General features: G+C 39.4%; 1 non-coding gene across 1 annotated transcript; it reads right to left on the bottom strand.

Annotated features, from left to right (window-relative positions):
• Window positions 1-20,274: 20,274 nt before the first annotated feature.
• On the bottom strand, window positions 20,275-20,381 carry LOC139037238 (U6 spliceosomal RNA). Its single transcript, XR_011490073.1, has one exon. It is a non-coding gene; the product is annotated as a U6 spliceosomal RNA (small nuclear RNA).
• Window positions 20,382-25,275: the final 4,894 nt, after the last annotated feature.

The raw sequence follows: 25,275 nt of genomic DNA, 5'->3' as shown, positions 1-25,275 counted from the left end.
AGACAGTTCCAGGTAAGCCTGATAGCTCCCCTCTGCAAATCAAATAGGGGCCAAGATTAATGATATTCAGTTCAGTTCAGTCGCTCAGTCATGTCTGACTCTTTGCGACCCCATGAATCGCAGCACACCAGGCCTCCCTGTTCATCACCAACTCCTGGAGTTTACCCAAACTCATGTCCATCAAGTCGGTGATGCCATCCAGCCATCTCATCCTCTGTCGTCCCCTTCTCTTCCTGCCCCCAATCCCTCCCAGCATCAGGGTCTTTTCCAATGAGTCAACTCTTCGCATGAGGTGGCCAAAGTATTGGAGTTTCAGCTTCAGCATCAATCCTTCCAATGAACACCCAGGACTGATCTCCTTTAGGATGGATTGGTTGGATCTCCTTGCAGTCCAAGGGACTCTCAAGAGTCTTCTCCAACACCGCTGTTCAAAAGCATCAATTTTTTGGTGCTCAGCTTTCTTCACAGTCCAACTTTCACATCTATACATGACCACTGGAAAAGCCATAGCCTTGACTAGACGAACATTTGTTGGCAAAGTAATGTCTCTGCTTTTTAATATGCTATCTAGGTTGGTCATAACTTTCCCTTCAAGCAGCAAGTGCCTTTTAATTTCATTGCTACAGTCACCATCTGCAGTGATTTTGGAGCCCCCCCCCCCCAAATAAACTCTGATACTGTTTCCACTGTTTCCCCATCTATTTCCCATGAAGTGATGGGACCAGATGCCATGATCTTAGTTTTATCATCTTTAATATGTAGTGTCCAACATTGTCTTGCGCATGGACATCTGACCAGTGTATGGAGAAAGAGCATGGAAGACTTATATAAGAGGATTTTACAGGATAGGCTGGACAGGAAGTGGTACAGTTTGCCTCTGGTCACATTTAGTCACTGGGCTACTACTAAGTGGCCAAGAGCAGCTGGGAAAGACAATTCAACTATGAGCCCAGAAAGAAGAAATGGTTTGTGCTGCAACAATGAATGGGGGATTGGAGGACTAAGACCAAGAAGCATTTTGAAGATCCACCTGGAAAGAAGAAGTTGAAAGAATGCAAACAAGTTACCTTCTGTTGACATAGTTTGAGTTGTCTTTCACATCTCCCAGGGAATAAGGCTGAGTCACAATGGAGCAAACACTTCCAGATCTTGCAAGTGGATTTTGTAAACCGAACTCTCCTGGAAATCTGTGTATCTATATGCAATTTACACCTCTGATGTCACCTATGAATACTTTATAGTGTGTTCTGATTATTATACTTCTTATGATATCATGTTCAAATGTCACCATCTCTTAACGATGATAATAATAATAAAGAGCTGATGCATTGAGTTTAAATTAATTTTTTTAGCAAAGCTATCAAGTAGGTACTATCATTATAAGGATTTTGCAGATGAGGATACTGAGGCTTTGTTGTTGTTTAGTCACTAAGTCATATCTGACTCTTTTTTTGACTCTATGGACTGTAGCCCCCCAGACTCCTCTGCCCATGGGATTTTCTAGGCAAGAATACTGGAGTGGGTTTCCATTTCCTTCTCCAGGGCATCTTCCTGACTCAGGGATCAAACTCATGTCTTCTGTATTGGCAGGCAGGTTCTTTACCACTGAGTCACCAGGGAAACTCTGAAATGGATTATGAGCAATTAATACAAATCAGTGAATGTTACTCTCCCGCCTAAAAATTTAGTGACTTCCTATTGAGATCAGAATAATTTAACCTCCCTGCTTAGACCTGTATGTCTTCTATAATATGGCTCATGTCATGTCTCTTTTTTCTTTCCTTTCTTCACTATGCTTTAGTCTCAGGGGCCTTCTTTTTGTTTCAACCCCCAATTAATCTTTTCTGAGAGCCTCAGGAGTTTCTATTCCCCTGGTCCCAGATGCTGAAATATATAGACAGTTTTTGTCAGTCAGGTTGCAGATCAAATTCCATCTCTTAAAAGAGGCCTTTCCTGACCATCTTATTTAAATTAGTATTTTCCTCCTCAGAGTCATTCACTGTCTTCTTTCCCTGTATCATTTTCTTCGTGGAAGTTGTCATTTTCTGGAATTATTTTGATAATGAATTCTATTTGTAGTCTCTTCCTCTAGGTTGTAAACTCTACAAGAATGATGTCCATGGCTGTTTCACTTACAGCTGTGTTCCCAGAGTCTAGAGCAGTATGTAGCACAAAGGACAGAGTAAATACTGTTGTGTGAATGAATAAAAGAGTAACTGACCCAAGTTACAAGATTAGCAAGAGCTGGTATGCGAACTTAGTTCTTTCTGATATCAAACCAGCTTGTAACCATCTACTATAATGTCTCATAGGCACTCAATAAACACTGTTGATTGGACCTGCAGCAGTGTTCTCAGAGACAATAGACAAGGACTTGATAGATCTCAACTCCCATTAGTGACCTCAGGTCAGGATGCCTCCCCCCACCCCACCCCACCCCCACCATTGCATGCTCTGTCAATTGTGACAAGCTCCACAACCCTCCAAGTCTGAGTTTCTCTGTCTATAAAAAGTGATAACATACCAGCTATACTTTTTGTGAGTCTTAAATGAAATAAGCATATGAAAAGTTCATCGAAGACCTAAAACATGGTATGACATTTGTTTTTGTCAGAAAGGAAAAGAAAATTACACATTTTCTTCCTGAGTCCTATCTGTGCAGTGTTCTTATTTTTGTTTTTAAATTTGCCCCCAATTTTATTGGGATGTAATTAACATACAGCACTGTATAAGTTTAAGGTTTACAGCCTAATGATTTGACTTACACACATCATGAAATAATTACCACAGTAACTTTAGTGAACATCTATCATCTCACATATACACTATTAAAGAAATATAACAAAGGTTCTTTTTTTCCTTGTGATGAGAAATCCTAGGATTTAGCCTCATATATGACATTAATTATTTTTATCATATTGTACATTACATCTCTAGTATTTATTTTATAACTGGAAGATTGTACCTTTTGACCACTTTCATCCAATTTCTCCTTCAGTTATCTCCTGCCTCTGCTCCAGCTGCTGCTAAGTTGCTTCAGTCGTGTCTGACTCTGTGTGACCCCATAGACGGCAGTCCACCAGGCTCTGCCATCCCTGGGATTCTCCAGGCAAGAACACTGGAGTGGGTTGCCATTTCCTTCTCCAATGCATGAAAGTGAAAAGTGAAAGTGAAGCCAATCCATCCTGTCCGACTCTTTGCGACCCCGTGGACTGCAGCCTACCAGGCTCCTCTGCCCATGGGATTTTCCAGGCAAGAGTACTGGAGTGGGTTGCCATTGCCTTCTCCATGCCTCTAGTAACTACAAATCTGGTTTATTTTTCAATGAGTATGTTTGTTTATTTATTTTTGAAATATAATTAACCTACAGTCCTGTATTAGTTCCTTTTACACAACATAGAGATTCGATATCTCTATATATTTTAAAAAGATTACAATGATAAATCTAGTTACCATCTGTCACCATACAAAGATATTATATAATTATTGACCATATTCCTTACATGGTGCATTTCATCCCGGTAAATCACTTGTTTTGTAATTGAGAGTTTGTCCCTCTTAATCTCTCTCACTTATTTTTTTCCTGCCCCCAAACTCCTCCCTTCTGGCAACCACATATTTTTTCTCTGTATCTATGACTCTGTTCTTTTTAGTTATATTTTTTTCATTTGTCTTATTTTTCAGATTCCACATATAAGTAAAATGATACAGTACTTGTCTTCCTCTGTATGACTTATTTCACTTAGCATAATACCCTCTAGGTCCATCCATGTTGTAAATGACAACTTGATTCTTTTATAGGCTGAGTAATATTCCAATATATATCACATCTTCTTTATCCATTTATCTATTAATGGAGATTTAGGTTGCTTTCATATCTTGGTTGTTTTAAATATTGCTTTAGTGAATAATGAGGTATGCATATCTTTTCAAATTAGTGTTTCTGTTTTGTTTTGAAAAATTACTCAGGAGTGGAACTGCTGGATCTGCAGTAGCTTTATTTTTAATTTTTTGAGAAATCACCATACTGCTTTCCATGTCAGTTCTGTTCAGTCACTCAGTCGTGTCTGACTCTTTGCAACCCCATGAACCGCAGCATGCCAGGCCTCCCTATCCATCACCAACTCCCGGAGTCCACCCAAACCCATGTCTATCGAGTTGATGATGCCATCCAACCATATCATCCTCTGTTGTCCCCTTCTCCTCCTGCCCCCAATCCCTCCCAGCATCAGGCTCTTTTCCAATGAGTCAGCTCTTCGCATCAGGTGGCCAAAGTATTAGAGTTTCAACTTCAACATCAGTCCTTCCAGTGAACACCCAGGACTGATCTCCTTTAGGATGGACTGGTTGGATCTCCTTGCAGTCCAAGGGACTCTCAAGAGTCTTCTCCAACACCATAGTTCAAAAGCATGAATTCTTCAGCACTCAGTTTTCTTCACTGTCCAAATCTCATATCCATACATGACCACTGGAAAAATCATAGCCTTGACTAGATGGACCTTTGTTGGCAAAGTAATGTCTCTGCTTTTTAATATGCTGTCTAGGTTGGTCATCACTTTCCTTCCAAGGAGTAAGCGTCCTTTAATTTCATGGCTGCAATCACCATCTGCAGTGATTTTGGAGCCCAGAAAAACAGTCAGCCACTGTTTCCCCTGTTTCCCCACCTATTTCCCATGAAGTGATGGGACCAGATGCCATGATCTTAGTTTCCTGAATGTTGAGCTTTAAGCAAACTTTTTCACCCTCTTCTTTTACTTTCATCAAGAGGTTCTTCACTTCTTCTTCACTTTCTGCCATAAGGGTGGTGCCATCTGCATATCTGAGGTTATTGATATTTCTCCTGGCAATCTTGATTCCAGCTTGTGCTTCCTCCAGCCCAGAGTTTCTCATGATGTACTCTGCAGATAAGTTAAATAAGCAGGGTGACAATATACAGCCTTGACATACTCCTTTTCCTATTTGAAACCAGTCTGTTGTTCCATGTCCAGTTCTAACTGTTGTTTCCTGACCTGCATACAGGTTTCTCAAGAGGCAGGCCAGGTGGTCTGGTATTCCCATCTCTTTCAGAATTTTCCACAGTTTATTGTGATCCACACAGTCAAAGGCTTTGGCATAGTCAATAAAGCAGAAATAAATGCTTTCCATAATGACTGCATAAATTTACCAGTTTCCATAAACAGTGCACAAAGAGTCCTTTTTCCTTACATCCTTGCCAATACTTCCTATCTGTTGTCTTTTTGATAACTACCATTTTAAAAGGCATGAGGTTATGTAATATTGTGGTTTTAATTTGTATTTCTCTAATGATTAGTAATGCTGAATATCTTTTTATGTACCTTTTGGCCATCAGTATGTCTTCTTTGGAAAATGTCTATTCAGGTCTTCTGTCATTTAATTAGGGGTTTTAAAATTTTGAGTTGTATGAATTATTTTTATATTTAGCATAGTAAACCCTTATTGATACATCATTTATAAATATCTTCTATGGAGTAGGCAGCCTTTCATTTTGTTGATAGTTTTCTCTGCTGTGTACAAGTTTTTACTTTGATGTAGTCCCATTTGTCTATTTTTTTCTTTTGTTTACTTTGCCTAAGGAACCATATCCAAAAAATATTGCTAAGACCCGTGTCAGAGAACTATGTTTGTCTAAGAAAACATGCCTGTGTTTTTTTCTAGAAAATTTTTTGGTTTCAAGTGTTACATTTAAGTCTCTAATCCATTTTGAGTTTACTTTTTTATATGGTGTGAAGAAGTAGTCCAACTTGATTCTTTTGCCTGTAGCTGTCCAGTTTTCCCAACACTGTTTATTGAAGAGGCCGTCTTTCCCCGTTGTATATTCTTGCCTCCTTTGTCATTAATGAATTGATCATATAAATGTGCGTTCACTTATGGGCTATCTGTTTGTTCTACCAACCTCTTTGCTTTCCTGCCAGTGCCATACCATCTTGATTACTATGGCTTTGTACTATAGTCTGAAGTCAGGGACTGTGATATTTCCAACTTTGTTCTTCTGCAAGATTGTTTTGGCTATTTGAGGTCGTTAGAGTTTCCATACAAATTTTGGAACCATTTGTTCCAGTTCTGTGAAAAATGGCATTGGTATTTTGGTAAGAATTGCTTTACTGTCTGTAGTATGCCAATGTAGAATTGCCTTGGGCAGTAGGGTTATTTTAACACTACTAATTCTTCTAATTCATGAGTACAGTATATCTTTCCATCTGCTTGTGTGGTTTCCAATTTCTTTTATCAGTATTGTATAATATTCCAAGTACAGGCCTCTTATATCCTTAGATTTATTCACAAGTATTTTATTCTTTTTGATGTGATTATAAATGAGATTGTTTTTCTTAATTTATATTTTGAATGTTCATTTTTAGTGTATAGAAATGCAACATATCTCTTTATGTTAATTTTGTGTCCTGCAACTTTAACAATTTCATTGATTAGTTTTAGTTGTTTTTTGGTGTCATCTTTAGGATTGTCTATGTATAGTATTGTCATCAGTAGACAGTGATAATTTTACTTCCTTCTTTTCAATTTAGATTCATTTTATTTATTTTTCTAGTCTGATTATTGTGGCTAGGTCTACCAATACTATGTTGAATAAAAGGGTGCAACTGGGTGTCCTTATCTTGTCCCTGGTCTTAGAAGAAATGCTTTTAGCTTTTGACAATAGAATTTGATGTTTGCCCTGAGCTTGCCATATGTGTCTTTTATTGTGTTAAGGTGTATTCCTTCTAGTGGAGCAGGAAATGGAAACCCATTCCAGTATTCTTGCCTAGAAAATTTCATGGACAGAGGAGAATAGCAGTCTAGAGTCCATGGGATCACAAAGAGTTTGATGTGACTGAGTATGTGAGCATGCACATGTTCCTTCTCTACCCACTTTGTTGAGAGTTTTTATCACAAATTGATGTTGAATTTTGTCAAAAGCTTTTTCTGCATCTATTACCATGATCACACGATTTTGATCCTTCAGTTTGTTAAAGTCATGTATCGCATTGATTGATTTGTGAATATTGAAGCATCCTTGCATCCTCAAGGTAAATATGATTTGATTGTGGTGTGCATGCTTGCTAAGTCACTTCAGGTGTGTCCAAACCTATGAAACTCTATGGACTGTAGCCCACCAGGTTTCTCCGTCCATGGGATTCTCCAGGTAAGAATACTAGGTGGGTTGTCATGTCCTTCTCCAGGGGATCTTCCTGACCCAGGGATCAAGCCCTGTGTCTCTTATGTCTCTTGCATTGGCAGGCAGGTTCTTTACCACTAGTGCCAACTGGGAAGCCTTGATTGTGGTATATAATCCTTTTAATGTATTGTTGAGTTCTGCCTGTTCATATTTTTTTTTCCATTTATTTTTATTTGTTGGAGGCTAATTACTTCACAACATTTCAGTGGGTTTTGTCATACATTGACATGAATCAGCCATGGAGTTACATGTATTCTCCATCCCAATCCCCCCTCCCACCTCCCTCTCCACCCGATTCCTCTGGGTCTTCCCAGTGCACCAGGCCCGAGCCCTTGTCTCATGCATCCCACCTGGGCAGATGATCTGTTTCACTATAGATAATATACATGCTGTTCTTTCAAAACATCCCACCCTCACCTTCTCCCACAGAATCCAAAAGTCTGTTCTGTACATCTGTGTCTCTTTTTCTGTTTTGCATATAGGGTTATCATTACCATCTTTCTAAATTCCATATATATGTGTTAGTATGCTATAATGTTCTTTATCTTTATGGCTTACTTCACTCTGTATAATGGGCTCCAGTTTCATCCATCTCATTAGAACTGATTCAAATGAATTCTTTTTAATGGCTGAGTAATATTCCATGGTGTATATGTACCACAGCTTCCTTATCCATTCGTCTGCTGATGGGCATCTAGGTTGCTTCCATGTTCTGGCTATTATAAACAGTGCTGCGATGAACATTGGGATGCACGTGTCTCTTTCAGATCTGGTTTCCTTGGTGTGTGTGCCCAGAAGTGGTATTGCTGGGTCATATGGCAGTTCTATTTTCAGTTTTTTAAGAAATCTCCACACTGTTTTCCATAGTGGCTGTACTAGTTTGCATTCCCACCAACAGTGTAAGAGGGTTCCCTTTTCTCCACACCCTCTCCAGCATTTGTTGCTTGTAGACTTTTGGATAGCAGCCATCCTGACTGGCATGTAATGATACCTCATTGTGGTTTTGATTTGCATTTCTCTGATAATGAGTGATGTTGAGCATCTTTTCATGTGTTTGTTAGCCATCTGTATGTCTTCTTTGAAGAAATGTCTGTTTAGTTCTTTGGCCCATTTTTTGATTGGGTCATTTATTTTTCTGGAATTGAGCTGGAGGAGTTGCTTGTATATTTTTGAGATTAATCCTTTGTCTGTTGCTTCATTTGCTATTATTTTCTCCCAATCTGAGGGCTGTCTTTTCACCTTGCTTATAGTTTCCTTTGTTGTGCAAAAGCTTTTAATGTTAATATTTTTTGAGGATTTAAACATCCATAACATCATTGATATTCATCACTGATAAATATCCAACATTCATCAGTGATATTGGCTTGTAATTTTCTATTTTTGTGATACCTTTGTCTGGTTTTGCTATCAGGTTGATACTGGCTTTGTAGAATGAATATGAAAGCATTCTCTCCTCTTCAAGTTTTTTGGAATGGTTTGCGAAGGATATACGTTAAATATTTTGTAAATGTTTGGTGGAATTCACCTGTGAAGCTGTCTGGTCCTAGACTTTTGTTTGTTGGGAGGTGGTTTGTTTTACTTAACTGATTCAATTTCATTACCAGTAGTTTCTCTGCACGTATTTCTATTTCTTTCTGAATCAGACTTGGAAGATTGTACATTTCTAGGAATTTGTCTATTTCTTCTAAGTTGTTCACTTTATTGATATATATATAGTAATCTTCTATGATCTTTAGTATTTCTGCAGTGTCAGATGTAAATTTTCCTTTTTCATTTATGATTTTATTGATTTGGTCTCTCTCACTCTCTTTTTTTCTTGAAGTGTCTGATTTGTTTTTTCCCTTGATGACTAATGGTTTATGAACTTTGCTAAACTTTTTGAAGAATCAGCTCTTAGTTCATTTAGTCCATTATTTTCTAATTTTTAGTCTATTTTATTTTTGCTCTGATCTTTATAATTTCCTTCCTTCTACTAACTTCGGAGTTTTGTTTGTTCTTCTTTTTCTAGTTTCTTTAGATGTAAGGTTAGGTTGTTTATAGGAGACTTTTCTTGTTTCCAAGATAGGCTTGTACCATTATAAACTTCTCCCTTAAAACCACTTTTGCAGTTTCCCATAGATTTTGATTGTTGTATTTTTATTTATATTTGGTTCCATGTATTCTTAATTTACTTTTTATTTCTTTAGTGACCCATCGGGATTTAGTGACCAGTGGATTTAGTGACCCATTGATTGTTTGGTAGCATAGTGTTTAGCCTCCGTGTGTTTGTGTTTCTGCAATTGTTTCCTATTATCATCGCTTTGTAGTCAGAAAAGATGCTTCATATGATTCAAAACTTCTTAAATATACTGAGACTTGTTTTATGGTTACCATGTGACCCACTCTTGGAAATGGTCCATGTGTACTTGTAAGCACTGTGTATTCTGCTGCTTTTGGATGGGATATTCTATCTCTATATAATAACTCCATCTAGGTTAATGCATCATATAAAACCATTGTTTCCTTATTGATTTTTTTTTCTTGATTACCTGTCCATTGATGTAAATAGAGTATTAATCCCCTACTATTAAGTGAAGAGGAAATAAAGAGCCTCTTGATGAAGGTGAAAAAGGAGAGTGAAAAAGCTGGCTTAAATCTCAACATTCAAAAAACTAAAATCATGGCATCTGGTCCCATAGCTTCATGGCAAATATATAGGGAAACAATGGAAACAGTGACAGTCTTTCTTTTCTTGGGCTCCAAAATCACTATGGTTGGTGACTACAGCCATGGAATTAAGGGATGCTTGCTCCTTGTAAGAAAAGCTATGACCAACCTAGACAGCATATAAAAAGCAGAGACATTACTTTGTCAACAAAGGTCTGTCTAGTCAAGCCATGGTTTTTCCAGTAGTCATGTATGGATGTGAGAGTTGGAACATAAAGAAAGCTGAGTGCCGAAGAATTGATGCTTTTGAACTGTGGTGTTGGAGAAGACTCTTGAGAGTCCCTTGGACTTCAAGAAGATCAAACCAGTCAATCCTAAAGGAAATCAGTCCTGAACATTCATTGGAAGGACTGATGTTGAAGCTGAAGCTCCAATACTTTGTCTACTTGATGTGAAAATACCCTGATCCTGGGAAAGATTGAACACAGGAGGGGAAGGGGACAAGATGAGATGGTTGAATGGCATCACCAACTCAATGGACATGTGTTTGAGCAAGCCTCAGGAGGTGGTGAAGGACAGGGAAGCCTGGAATGCTGCAGTCCATGGGGTCACAAAGAGTTGGACACACCTGAGCAACTGAACGACGAATGACAATGCTGACTATTATTGTGTCCCAATCCCGTGTTCTTACCTGGGAAAAGACATGGACAGAGGAGCCTGGTGGGCTACAGTCCATGGGGCAACAAAGAGTCAAACATGACTTAGTGACTAAACAACAAAAACAACTATTATTGTATTACTTCCAACTTTTCTCTTTATGTCTGTTAATATATGCTTTATGTATTTAGGTGCTTCTATGGAGAAGGAAATGGCAACCCACTCCAATGTTCTTGCCTGGAGAATCCCAGGGATGGGGGAGCCTGGTGGGCTGCCGTCTATGGGGTCGCACAGAGTCGGACATGACTGAAGCGACTTAGCAGCAGCAGCATGTTGGTCCCTATCATATTTACAATTGTTATGCCTTCTTCTTGGATTGACCCCTTAATTATTTTGTAATATTCTGTGGAGTGTTTTTATGTGGTATGGAAGATGTGGTGGTTAGAGAAGAGAAGCAGGTAGGAAGGGAAACCCAGAGTTATGTTTAACAATGCTATGCCAAACTTGTGTTCTAAGAATGAGCTTGAGTATCATCTTGTCACAGCAGTCACTTTAGCAGAAACTGGGACAGAATAAACTACATGCATTTAAATTTATTTTTTACTTCCAGTTTCTGGGAATAAATCTGCCCAAGTGAAAATTAGTTTTCCTAGGAACTTGACTGCACTAGTGATTCATTCCATAGTTCAGAGGCCTCCAAGTTCCAGGATACAGATATAATTACTCTCAGTAGGGACATATAATGGGGAGTGTAGATAGTGTTTTGTGACATCAGATTTTAGTTTACTACCACACAGCTTAAAATGAGTTTGTAATAGCAGTAGTGTTTAGGGGTGAAAGGGTTTTATTTTAAGTTTCTCTAGAGATTATTTGAAGACTTCAGTATTTGGATTATTTTTTGTTACTCTGTTACAAGCTCAAGAATAACCAAGCAAGATGAATAATACTTGCTTTAAATAGATGCTTAACATGTTTTCCTGTATGTTAAGGAGGCGTGGGCACTGTCTTTAGTGATTTTAATTTCTCACTTATAAAGGACATGATGAAGTGTTTATCTAAACTCAGGTAGCTATTTCGTGGCAGAGTTGGAACTAAAACTCAAGGCCTCTGACTCTCAGAGCAGTGCTCTGGCTGCAAAATATATCCAACTATGTATATGGTGGGAAAGTGTCACATTTTTGAGCTTTGGACTTGTTGCCTTCTATCTTATGTCACATGCTGCTCTTCAATTTAATGCCAACTCCAGCTGAAAGTATCTAGATCTGTGTCTTATAATCTTATGTGCAGTTCCCTCTCCCCTACTCATTGTAGGTACACAGTTTTGCTTGCAGAAGTGTTCAGAAGTCTTTTGGATCTACTGAAGTTCTGATAAGCTTTAGTAGATCTTACATTTGGAATGTAAGTAGAAAACATAAGTCTCTCCATAGACATGTTTTTTATTTTAATGAGGCCATGAAATTTTAAAGAATGCCTTCATATTTTTTTCTAACCTTGAGTTAATAGTATGTTTAAATTATTTTCTAGGTAGACTCTTTTCTCCATCAAGAATCAAGAGACTAATAATTTTAATTTAAAAAGTTTAATAGTAGTAAAATACACAAACTGTGAAATTTACCACTTCTACCATTTTAAGCATACAGTCTAATAGTGTTAAGTATATTCATACTGTTGTATAATCAAACTTATAATTTTTTCATCTTGCAAAACAAGCTCTATACCCATTAAACAACACCTCCCATTTTGCCTTCTCACAAGCCCCTGACAACCACTATATTACATTATGTGACTATGAATTTGACTACTCTAGGTACCTCATATAAGTGGAATTATACAGTATTTGACTTTTTGTGACTGGCTTATTTCACTTAGTATAATGACATCAAGGTCCATCTATGTTGTAGCATGTGTCAGAATTTCCTGCCTAAGACTGAATAATATTCTTCTGTCTGTATATACCACATTTTGTTTATCCATTCATCCTTCAATGAACACTTGGGTTACTTTCACCTTTTGGCTATTGTGAATGATGCTTCTATAAACATGGATGCATAAATGTCTTTTCAAGGCTCTGCTTTCAGTTCTCTTGGTTGTATATTTGAAAGTGGAATTGCTGAATCATAGGTAATTCTATTTTTATTTTTCTGAGAAACTGCTCTACTTTTTCCATAGTGGCTGTACCATTTTACATTTCCACCAACAGTACACAAGGATTTCAATTTTTATACATCCTAATCCTAATACATCCTAGTCTTTGTATATTTTGAAAGTAGTCATTCTAATGAGTATGGGGTATCTCTTTGTAGGTTTGATTGTATTTCTCTAATGATTAGTTTGAACATCTTGTCATGTGCTTTTGGCCATTTGTATATCATATATATGGAGAAATATCTATTCAAGTCCTCTGTCCATTTTAAAATCTGGTTTTTATTTTTTATGTTGACCTTCTAGATATTAAGATTTCAGATATATGATTTGCAAGTCATATGTTAGACATACAATTTGCAAATGTTTTCTCCATTCTTAGATTGCTGTTTCACTCTGTTGATGTGTTGCTTGAGGCACAGAAGTTTTAAATTTTGGTGTAGTCCAGTTTTTTTTCTTTTGTGGCCTATGCTTTGGTGTAATATCTATGAAATCATTGTCAAATCCAGTTAAGCTTTCCCCCTATGTTCTTTTCCAGAGTTTATAGCTTTAGCTCTTAGTTTAAGTCTTTGTTCAATTTTGAGTTAACTTTTGTATGTGATATAAGGTAAGTGTCTAACTTCAGCCTCTTGTACATGGACATCCCGTTTTCCCAAAACCATTTGTTGGAGAGAGTAGCTTTTTCCCATTGAATTGTCTTGGAAGCCTTGTAGAAAATCACTTGACCACACATGCGAGGGTTTTGTCTGGGTTTTCTATTCCATTGATCTATATGTCTGTCTTATGCCAGTACCACAGTTTTGATTTCTGCAGCTTTGTGGTGGTGGTGGTTTAGTCGCTAAGTCACGTCCAGCTCTCGCAATCCCACGGACTGTAGCCCACCAGGCTCCTCTCTCCATGGAATTCTCTAGGCAAGAACACTGGAGTAGCCTTGTAATAAACTTTGAAATCAGAGACTTCCATCTTTGCTCTTCTTCAAGATTTTTGGCTCTTCAGGGTTTGTTGAGATTCAACATGAATTTTAAGATGGATTTTTCTATTTCTACAAAAAACGGCTTGGGGATTTTGATAGAAGTTATTAAACCTGTAAATTGTTTGGGGTAATGTTAATATCTTAACAGTATTAAGCCTTCCAATCAATGAACACAGGTTGTCTTTCCACTTATTTGTGTCTTTAATTTATTTCAGTAATATTCTGTAGTTTTCACTGTTTAATTCTTTTGCTCCCTTGGGTATATGTACTCCTAAGTATTTTACTCTTTTTGTGCAGTTGTAAATTGAATTGCTTTCTTTTGGGACCATTAATTGTTAGTACATAGGAATGCAGCTTGTTTTTGTATGTTGATTTTGTATCTTGAAATTTGTTCAATTTGTTTCTTATTTAATTTTTGTGGAGTCTTTGGGGTTTGCTACGTTTAAGATCATGTGGTCTGCAAACAGATAATTTTATTTCTTCCTTTCCAATTTTCATGCCTTATATTTACTGTTTTCCTTTTCTAGTTGCTCTGCCCAGAACTTCTAGTACTATGATGAATGAAGAGTTAACCTTCAAAAAGTGGAGATCTTTTTTACTGAAAATTATCTATGTCAAAGGGAATATGAATAAATAGCAAACTGATTTCAAAGGAAAATGTTGAAGCTGATAAAAGTCAGAAAAAGAATTTCTGTAGGGATATTTTTACACTCTTGGGTTGTTTTTCACTCTCTCTTGTACATGGACAGGAACAGTGACCTAAGCCACAATCATATTAGACAAATATTCCTGGATGAACAGATGCTAATCCAGGCACCAAAGATTTAGGGAAGAAAATGACAAGGTCCCTGATTTCACGGAGCTTATAGTCTAGTTTGGGTGTATGTGACTTCCCAAGTGGCACTAGTGGTAAAGAACCTGCCTGTCAATGCAGGAGACATAAGAGATGTGGGTTCGATCCCTGAGTTTGGAAGATTTCCTGGAGTAGGGCATGGCAACCCATTCCAGTATTCTTGCCTGGGGAATCCCATGGACAGAGGGTCCTCACAGGCTATAGTCCATAGAGTTGCAAAGAGATGAACAGGATTGAAGTGACTTAGCACATATGCATGTGTATTAGGAATAAACTATAATCAAATAAACAAGAAGAAAAATTTTAAATGCAGTAAGTCCTATACACAATGTACAGCAGGGTTATTAGATAGGTAGTGACTAGCAGATGGTTAAGGATATCTTATCTGAAAAGGTTGCACTTGAGTGATCTTGATGTAAATGAGAAGTATGCAGCCATGTGAGGAACAATGCTCTAGACAGAGGAAACAGTGCGTGACTCTGCGGCAGGAGCAAGTTTGTTGTGCTCAAGGAAGAGAAAGAAGGCCAGGGAGGATGGGGCAGAGAGAGTGAGGATACATTCATAGGAGATGAAGTCTGAGAGGTTACCTGGAGCCGGATCATACAGGTTCCTATGATTCAAGTTAAGGATTTATTCTTAGAGTGATGTGATTCAGTCTACATTTTAAAGCCATTTCAGATTTAACTTTGTGCTGCTATACAGCGACTGAGTATGAGAATAATGGGCTGTATGTGTTTTGTTTTCAAGCTGTCTTTACCTTGCACAGTGTTTGTCACCCAATGGGCACAGTAAATCCTGCCCCGGACAGAGGCTTGCCTTATTTTCTCATATCATGTGCTAGCCAAGCTCTCTAAGGCTACTGGGATGACCAGGGGAGAAAAAAGTGAACAGAGAAAGTGAAGAGGGAAAACCAGAGCTGTATTCTTGGATGTTGGGACTTTGACTGGAGATAAATGTAGAGTCAACACAACCAGCACCTCTTCTGTATACTTTCCTTCAGTCTCTACCATCAGGACCATTCCAAGTGCATCGTAGACTTTCCTTGCCTGAAAGCAAGTGAGAACTGCTGGGCAGATGTTGCCCCTGGGAGCAGTCTTTTGCCAATGACAGGGGCGGGGAGAGGGGGTGGGGGTGGGGGAGGGTTCCAACATAAATATTCCAATTTCATTTCTCTTCAGGTAGAAAAACTCAGATGTGTTCTATACAGTTTTCTAGAATTCCCCAGTAGGATTAAGTCCCAGTTGCCCATAACAGAATCTTGCTTGATAATGCACCATTTACTGGCCTTATCCCTCTGTCTCATTTCTTATTACCAATGCTTCCTGTTGTCACCTCCCAAACAAATTACTTACCCTCATATTCTTGTCTCAAATTCTGTTTATGGGGGTAACCTAATTGTTGTTATTGTTGTTTCAGTCATGTCTGACTCTTTGTGACCCCATGAACTTCCGCATGCTAGGCTCCTCTGACCTCCACTACTATCCAGAGTTTGCTCAAACTCATGTCCATTGAGTCGGATTGGTGATGCTATCTATCTCATCTTCTGCCACCACTTTGCCTTCAATCTTTCCAACATTGAAGTCTTTTCCAATGAGTTGACTCTTCACATCAAGTGGCCAAAGTATTGGAGCTTAGGCTTCAGCATCAGTCCCTCCAGTTCAGGGTTGTTTTCCTTAGGATTGACTGGTTTGATTGCCTTCTGTCCAAGGAAGTCTCAAGTCTTCTACAACACCACAGTTTGAAAGCATCAATTCTTCAGCCCTCAGCCTTCCTTACGGTTCATAAAGAAGTAATGTATGGTTCATCCATACATTACTACTGGAAAAACCATAGCTTTGACTATGTGGGCCTTTGTTGACTAAGTGATGTGTATGATTTTTAATACGCTGTCTAGGTTGGTCAAAACTCTCTTCCAAGGAGTCAGCATCTTTTAATTTCATAGCTGAAGTAGTAACTGTTTGCAGCAATTTTGGAGCCCAAGAAAAGAAAATCTGTCATTCTTTTGGCTTTTTCCCCTTCTATTTGCCATGAAGTGATGGGACCAGATGCCATGACCTTAGTTATTTTCATGTTGAGTTTCAAGCTAGTTTTTCCATTCTCTTCTTTCACCCTCATTAAGAGGCTCTTTAGTTCCTCTTCACTTTCTGCCATTAAAATGGTATCATCTGCACATCTAAGGTTGTTGATATTTCTCCCGGCAATCTTGATTCCAGCTTGTGATTTATCCAACCCAGCATTTTGCATGATGCACTTGGTGCAGAAGTTAAATAAGCAGGGTGACAATATACAGTCTTGATGTACTCCTTTCCCAATTTTGAACCAATCTGTTGTTTCATGTTTGATTCTAACTGTTGTTTCTTGACCTGCATACAGGTTTCTCAAGAGATGGGTAAGATGGCCTTGTACTCCCATCTCTTTAAGAATTTCCCACAATTTGTTGGGATCCATGCAGTCAAAGGCTTTAGTGTAGGCAATGAAGCAGAAATAGATGTTTTCCTGGAATTCCCTTACTTTCTCCATGATCCAATGAATGTTGGCAATTTGATCTCTGGTTCCTCTGCTGTTTGAAACCCAGTTTGTACGTCTGGAAATTCTCAGTTCATGTACTGCTTAAGAGTAGCTTGAAGGATTTTGAGCATAACCTTAATAGCATGTGAAATAAGTGCAACTGTATGGTAGTTTGAACATTCTTTGGCATTCGCCTTCTTTGGGATTGGAATGAAAACTGACTTTTTCCAGACTTGTGGCCACTGCTGAGTGTTCCAAACTTACTGACACATTCAGTGTAGCACTTTAACAACATCATCTTTTAGGAATTTAAATAGATCAGTTGGAATTCTATCAAATCCACTGGACTTGTTTGTAATAATGTTTCCTAAGGCCCACTTGGCCTCACTCTCCAGCATGTCTGGCTCTAGGTGAGTGACTATACCATCATGGTCATCCAGTCTTTAAGACCTCTTTTTGTATAGTTCTTCAGTGTTTTCTGGCCACCTCTTCTTAATCTCTTCTGCCTCTGTTATGTCCTTAATATTTCTGTTTTTCATTATGCCCATCCTTGTTTGAAATGTTCCCTTGATATCTCTAGTTTTCTTGAAGAGAGCTCTAGTCTTTCCCATTCTATTGTTTTCCTCTCTGTCTTCGCATTGTTCATTTAAAGAGGCCTTCTTATCTCTCCTTGCTATTCTCTAAAACTGCATTCAGTTGGGTACATCCTATTACAACATAGGGTATCCAGCCAAAATCCTGCTAGTGATTATTCTATTGGCTACTGGGATTGTGTCAGAGTATCCTTTTATTGAGTGATTCATAAACCTGTTTCTATGGGTTCCTAAACATAGAAGCCCACATGAAACCTTAGCTTTGACTTGTGAAAGATTTTAAATTTACAAACTGCTACTGCAGATTGGATACAGGTAGACAGAATGAAGTGAACCATCTTTGTCTGCATTTTTCTCATTATTTGTATCTGCAGCATTCACTGTGTCTGACTATCTTAGGCACTCAAGAAATAATTATTGAATGAGTGACATGGGGAATATGGTGAGATGGGGTGAGATGAAATGTTCATACTTTGTTATTTCTTAGAGTCTTAGAAAGCCCAGGGTAACAGATAGCCTTCCCAAATTCCCCTTCATCTTACCTCTTTGCACCCGAACTGCAACACAGAACTGGGGGCTGGGAATGAATGTTGGGCTGTGACATTCACTTAATTTTTCTCTCTTAATTTATCTGAGCTTAGCTTTCAATTAACTTATTAAGCAAATATTAGTCAGTATTTACTAAGTTTTAAGTGCTCTGTTGAGGATGTGGAGATATGTGGGTGAGCAAAGAGGCAAATCCTCTCCTTTTGAAATACAAAGGTTATTGAGGGTAGAGATACTGCACAAATTATTACACAATTCACTATTTCATTACAGTCCTATTAAATACTAGGAAGTAAAAGTACAGTAAACTGTGGACCATACAACTACAGACCCAATCTAGTCCAGAAAATAGAAAAAGCTTATTCGAGGAAGTGACTTTAAAGCTGAAACCTATAAAATAAAGTAATTGAATTAAATATTTTGCTACTTCCTCTTTGGCTTTGAAATTCTGTGACTACATCCCCACTTTAAACAGGGCTAAACTGTTTATGCTGATATTTAGGCACAGTGGGTCCTGCTTTAAGGTATGAAGCCAATTTTTCTACTCTGAACAAGAGGCACACAAGGTTCTGGCCCAGGTTGCCAAACACTGTTCCCTACAAGGATGAATATTTTAAACAGATGAGGTTGGAATGTCTCTGTACTTGCTTCACCAGTTTTCTTAACTTCCTGGGTGTGCATTCTTTTTGATATGCTTTGCCTCCTCTGTTAACCCATTAACACATCTCTAGTCTGAATACTGAAGGGATCTAAGGACAACTGCACACTTTTGACGATGGAGCTTACATTTTGTTCTTTTTAAATTTTTAAATTGAAGTATAGTTAATTTACATTTTTTTGTGTTAATTTCTGCCATACAGAAAAGTGATTCAGCTATAAGAAGCATTATTTTTTCTATTCTTTTCCATCATGGTTTATCACAAGATATTGAATATAGCTCTCTGTGCTATCAGTAGGACCTTGCTGTTTATCCATTTTAGATATAAATGCTCATATCGGCTAACCCAACCACCTCCCCCTTGACAACCACTACTCTGTTCTCTAAGTCCACAATCCTGTTTCTGTTTCACAGACAGGTTGATTTGTGTCATATTTTATGATCCACCTGTAAGTGATATAATACGGTATTTGTCTTTCTTTTTCTGACTTACGCTACTTAGTGTGATGATCTCTAGTTGCATGGAGCATGTATTCTGAATTTGAAAGAATGGAGTCGGGAATTCTACCATGTAGTCTTTATGTATTGGTGAAGATTCAAGCAGCTATAAAATATGTCATTTTCTGGGTTTTCTTCTTTTTGTGGCTGCATCCCATTACTCACTATTATAAAATGTTCAGCCACAGAGATGGGTCTGTAAGGTCTCTTCTCCTCTAGGGCTGAGACAACACAGCTGGGTACTGTTCACCAGTTGTGGCAGAGTTCCTTCTGGATGGTTTCTTATGAAATCTTGGAAGAGGATATATTAATCCAGCTGTTTTCTGACTTTTGAAACTTTCTTATAATTTTCTGATTGTGTAAGCCACTGATTGAATAATCCCACATGGAGAGCTCATTCTGTTCTTTCAATGGCTCCATCCAAGTGCTCAGCCAATACCTATGCCCCTATAGTGTTTTCTAATCACTCCTGCTTATTCTCTGTACTTGGCTCAAACAGGTATGCAGATGGAATTTTGGCCTATTTTACTATATGGCATTTAAACAACACTGAAAGCTTCTTTCCTGGCATAGTGATGTATAAAACAAACAACCCATCCACAAAAATTGTGTAAATAGTAACGTCCTGACCAGTTAGAAAAACAACAACAAAAAAACCCAGAAACAAACCAAGAAAACCCACCACAAAACCAAAAATACCACCTCCAAATCAACCCAAGAATGTGCTTCTTTCACTGCAAATATTTCAGTGGGGTTTATTTCCTATCCCAGGACGATGTTGGGGAAGCCTATATTCATCTCCCAAACCACACGTAGGGATTGCACCTTGCAGCAAGGATGAGGGTTACTGAAGTCAAGAGGAGGAAGAAAAGTCCTGTGTGGGAAGTAATTATGCTGAATTGCCGCTCCCCTTGGTTCAGTGGTGGAAGCAGGAGAGATGCCCTTCAGTGGAGAGACACCAGCCAGGTCCTGCGTCTTTTTTGGGGCAAGGGGGTGGAAAGTTTTTTTTTTAGTATGGAATGCTTCATGAATTTGTGTGTCATCCTTCCGTGGGGGCCATGCTAATCTTCTTTGTATGGGTTCAATTTTGGTATATGTGCTGCTGAAGCAAACACTCCCTTGTCTTTTAAAACCAGTCGGTTCTATACATCTGAGTCTCTTTTTCTGTTCTGCATATAAGGCCATCGTTACCATCTTTCTAAAGTCCATATATATGTGTTAGTATACTGTAATACTTGTGGACTCTGGGAGAAGGCGAGGGTGGGATGTTTCAAGAGAACAGCATTGAAACATGTATATTATCTAGGGTGAAACAGATAACCAGCCCAGGTTGGGTACATGAGACAAGTGCTCGGGCCTGGTGCACTGGGAAGACCCAGAGGGATCGGGTGGAGAGGGAGGTGGGAGGGGGGATTGGGATGGGGAATACATGTAAATCCATGGCTAATTCATTTCAATGTATAACAAAAACTACTGTAATGATGTAAAGTAATTAGCCTCCAACTAATAAAAATTTAAAAAAAAAAAAACCAGTCGGTTCTTTCTCACATTAGTGGGGTAAAGGCATATGTTTGGTGAAAAATAATGAGCTATGCTCGATACAGAACATCCTATATACTTGCACCTAAGAATTGCTGTCCTAAAACTGAATATATATTAATTATATCCATTAAAACAAGAAAGTACAAAAATATAGACAATAGATACCTCTTATTAAATGTTGTTCAAGAAGTTTATATTTTTTTCTCTGCATTTTTAAAAACAATGTAGCTCTTTAGATCTAGAGAGGAAATATTTACATTACAACACTAGCTCTTAATCTTTGACACATGCAGTTGTTCTCAGGATTATGCTAATATCTAGTTTTTACTAGAGCACCTGTGAGCCAATATCCTTGCACCATTTCATTTAATCCTCAGCCCTTAAGGTAATAAAATATTTCCTTCATTTTATAAATGTGGAAACTAAAGTTTTATGAAGTTAAGCAAATTGCTCCAGTTTGCACAATTAGCAAGAGGCAGAACCAGGCTTTGAGCTCAGGTGAAGTGACTCAGAGTTCAAGCCTGAGAGGTGCCTGCCCCACATCCAGTTGTTGGGTAAGTGAAGGGGACCAACAAGAAGGAGAGCAAGATGAGGTGGTAGACACTGGGTCTCTCAAAAACTTACATCGGTAAGAAGTGACATCTAAGATGAGGCTGCTGGAAGGACAATTGGAAAGATAACAAATCAAGCGGTGGTGGGAGCTGGAGGTAGCAGGAAAAGGCAGTTTGTGATATATCCATACAGACGGAGTGTGAGGCCAGGGGTGGAGAGGAGTGACGAGACAGATGGTACTTTCCAGAGACAGTTGCAACCTTAACTCTTACCCTACATGCTCTTCTACAGTCTGGTGGCTCCCCAGTCACAGGGTGGAGTCTGAGCCCCTCATTTGTAACCGATATAAAGTGATGGAAGTGACAGTGAGTGTTTTCTATGGCTAGATCACAAAGGGGAAGCACAACTCTTGCATCGCTGGCTGGGACATCCACCTTTAAAAAAAATCAATGTATTTGTGGCTATATGGGGTCTTAGTTGCAGCATGTGGTGTCTTGTTTCTGCATGCAGGACCTATCACCATGGTGCACTGGCTTCTCTTTTGCTGTGGTGTGAGCTCTAGAGCGTGTGGGCTCCAGAGTGGACAGACTTAGTAGTTGCATTGTGGCTCAGTTGCCCCACTGCATTTGGGATCTTAGTTCCCTGACCAGGAATCGAACTGTGTCTTCTGCATTGGAAGGCAGATTCTTAACCCCTGGACCACCAGGGAAGTCCTGGGACATCCACCTTTGGAGTCCTAAGCTCCATGGAAGAAGTACGATGGCCCTGAGCTTGCCATGTTGTGAGGAAGTCCAGAACACATGGAAAAGCTTTTTGAAGGTACTCTGGTTGACAGTCCAGTCGAGGTCCCAGCCAATGAACATATGACATCATCACAGACACCAACCACCAACCATGCAAGAGGGGAGATGATTCCGGATGATTCCAACCACCAGTTATTAACTCCCTCCAACCTTTGAGTGTACCCAGCTGAGTCCCCAGACATCATGTAGCAGAAACAGCTGTCTTTTCAGTGCCCCAAGTGCCTGACCAAACAGTGGCTGTTTTATGCCACTAAGTTCTGGGATGACTTATTAGACAGTTACAGTAACCGGAACAGGTGGTTGTATTGTGCAAGCAGTTAACTAAATGTGTCTGGAGTCTCAGAAGAGAGATCTGGACTGGAAATTAAGTCCCTGGATTTTCTACAGGGTAGATAATAGCTGAGGCCTTAAAAAGACATCTAGAGGAGTGTGTGCAATTAAAATAGAAGGGGGTTTAACAATGTAACCCTGAGATTATCAGTATTGAAGAGGCAGAAAAAGGACAAGGAACAAAAAGAGACCCAGAAGGAGGCATCAGAAGGAGGAGCAAAACCAGGAGGGCAAAGGATGAGAATGTTTCATGAAACACAAAGAGATCAACACCTTCAGATGCTGCAGAGAGAGCCCTACAAACGTGAGCGCTGGCTAACTAACAACAAAGAGGTGCCTTTGCCCAGAGCAGTTTCAGAGAGAAGTGAGGATGAAGGCCAGGCCAGGGTGCAATGAAGCATGGGTGCCTTGCAGAGACAGTGCTTAATAAATCTTTGTGGAATGAATGAATGTGAGGTGATGAAATAGGGACAAGATGGTTATAGATGGAAGAAACAAGAAATAACTGGCAGAAAGTGAAGCTCCAGGGACTCTTGGTGAGAGGGAAAAGAGAAGAGGCTTTAGTCTTCGGAGTGAAGCTGCAGCCTCCGGCTCGCTCAGTAGTGAGTGTGGAGTGTGGAGCTCACTGCACACAGGCACACACACGGTGTCCCTAAAGTTCCAGGGGCTCTTTGCACTACAGCCCAGCCCTGCCTGGGTGACAGTGACACTGGTGAGCTGCCAGCTCTTCCCAGAACATGCAAGTCTTTTGTTTAACAAAAGGGCAGGGGTTGGGGGAGGAGAGAGCCGACAACCAACTACAAAACAGGTCACAGACTGTGGATTAAGATACAAGTGCCACGGAAAAAGTTAAGAACATCTATTCCACCAGCATCTTTCTTCTGCCAAAAGCCTATCACACTTTATAATTCAGATTTGCCCTCCCAACCATCCAATCCAGCCCAAACATGGCACTTCCCGTGTAAGTATACTGGAAGACTCAGGGTGGAGGAGAAGCAAGGTAATCCTTTCAGGTAATTTTATTCTGATTTTTCACCTACAACCAGATTTAGAACCAAAGACTTTTCGTTAACTTTACAGTTTAGATTTTTTTTTTAATTGTCAATTTATGCTGGTTTTGAGGTAAATGTGCCTGCCACAGATTCCTGAAAAGTGGCTTAGGGATGTGTTATGCCAACAACCTGATGTTTACTGAGTAGGGAGAATCCTTGTCTAAACATAAATTGTAACACAGCGTCAAAGGAACAGTGCTTTAATTCTGCTGACATTCAGTCTCCCTGATTCTCTGTCAGGCTGAGGTCTATTCTGGGCTGGAGAAATTCTAGGTCAATGGAAAATTATGAAAGCTTGAAGCAAGTTAGGAAAATGAGTGACTTATGGATTTTTGCCAAATCGTGTGCCTAAGAGGCCAACTTAGACTAACCAGGACAGAAAAATCTATTTTAAAACTATCATTAAAGTACTCTTGTCTTATATTGGTTTGCCAAATACTACAGGGAGGTAGGTTCCTCCAGGCTCTTATATTCCGAAGCAACTTCTTAGGAGAAACATTTCGAATCTCTATTAACATCAAATAATCGGTCAGTTCTAAAGAAAAATCAGTCTCAGTTTCCTCTTTGCCCCGGGACCTTGTTGGCAGATGAATGCCTGAAACTGGTGTCCTCTTATTATGCCACTGAAGCCAAGTAAAGAAGCTGCCACAGTACGCCGTTTCCCCTGCCAAACAGTCATGAGAGACAAGTGTTTCCAAATTTGCCTCTCCCCAGCTCCCTGAATTTGTTATTCACCGAAAGAACACAGAAATACTCCCAGAACTTTATTTTTTTAAATTCTTAACAGGTATTACTCTTCTAAAACCCTATGTCTTCCCACGTGGTCAATGGCTTCATTCAAGAAGAGTGTTTAAGTCCGGGGGTCATCCACGTGGCCTCATCTGCAGATGTGCTGGGCTTGGTAAGGGGGAGACTGTGAGAGAAACCCCATCTGTGACTGTAAGGATAAGCTTTCAGAGGCACCCCTGCTGAGGCCTTTCTCCCTTCTTCAGTCTTGTGATGTTTAATTTTACGTGTCAACTTGATGGCAGCATGGGTTGCCTAGATGTTCGGTTGAAGATTGTTCTGGGCTATGTGTGTCATTGTGTTTCCGGATGAGATTAACATTTGAATCAGTAGCCTAAGTAATCAGAAATCCCCTCCGCCCTGTGAGTGAGCCTAGTCCAAACCTCTGAAGGCCTGAATAGAACAAAAGGCTGAACAAGAGGGAATTCACTCTCTGCCTGAAAGTCTTCAAGCTGGGACATTGTCTTCTATCACCTTTGGACGCAGACTCAAACTGGAGCTTACACGACTGGCTCTCCTTGTTCTCAGTCCTTTGGGCTAAAGATTATGGGACTTCTCAGCCTCCATAGTTATGTGAGCCAATTCCTTAAAACAAACACCATGCACCAAATAAATATCTCCTGTGGGTTTTGTTTCTCCGGAGAACCCTGACTGATGCTTGTCATGCCTTTCCCAGTCCATGTTTGGTGCTTGTCCTTGGTTGCTCAGTAGTGTCTGACGCTTTGTGACCCCATAGACTGTAGCCCACCAGGCTCCTCTGTCCACAGAATATTCCAGGCAAGAAATACTGGAATGGGTTGCCATTTCCTACTCCAGGGTATCTTCCTGATCCAGGGACCAAAACTTCATCTTCGTCTATTTTATCTTCTGCATTGGCTGGCAGATTCTTTAGCACTGCGCCACCTGGGAATCAGAAGCCCATGTTTAGGTTGCAAGAAGAGATG

This window comes from Odocoileus virginianus, chromosome 10 (genome assembly GCF_023699985.2).
Source record: "Odocoileus virginianus isolate 20LAN1187 ecotype Illinois chromosome 10, Ovbor_1.2, whole genome shotgun sequence".
NCBI classification, from domain to species: Eukaryota; Metazoa; Chordata; class Mammalia; order Artiodactyla; family Cervidae; genus Odocoileus; species Odocoileus virginianus.
This window is presented reverse-complemented; position numbering and strand designations above follow the sequence as displayed.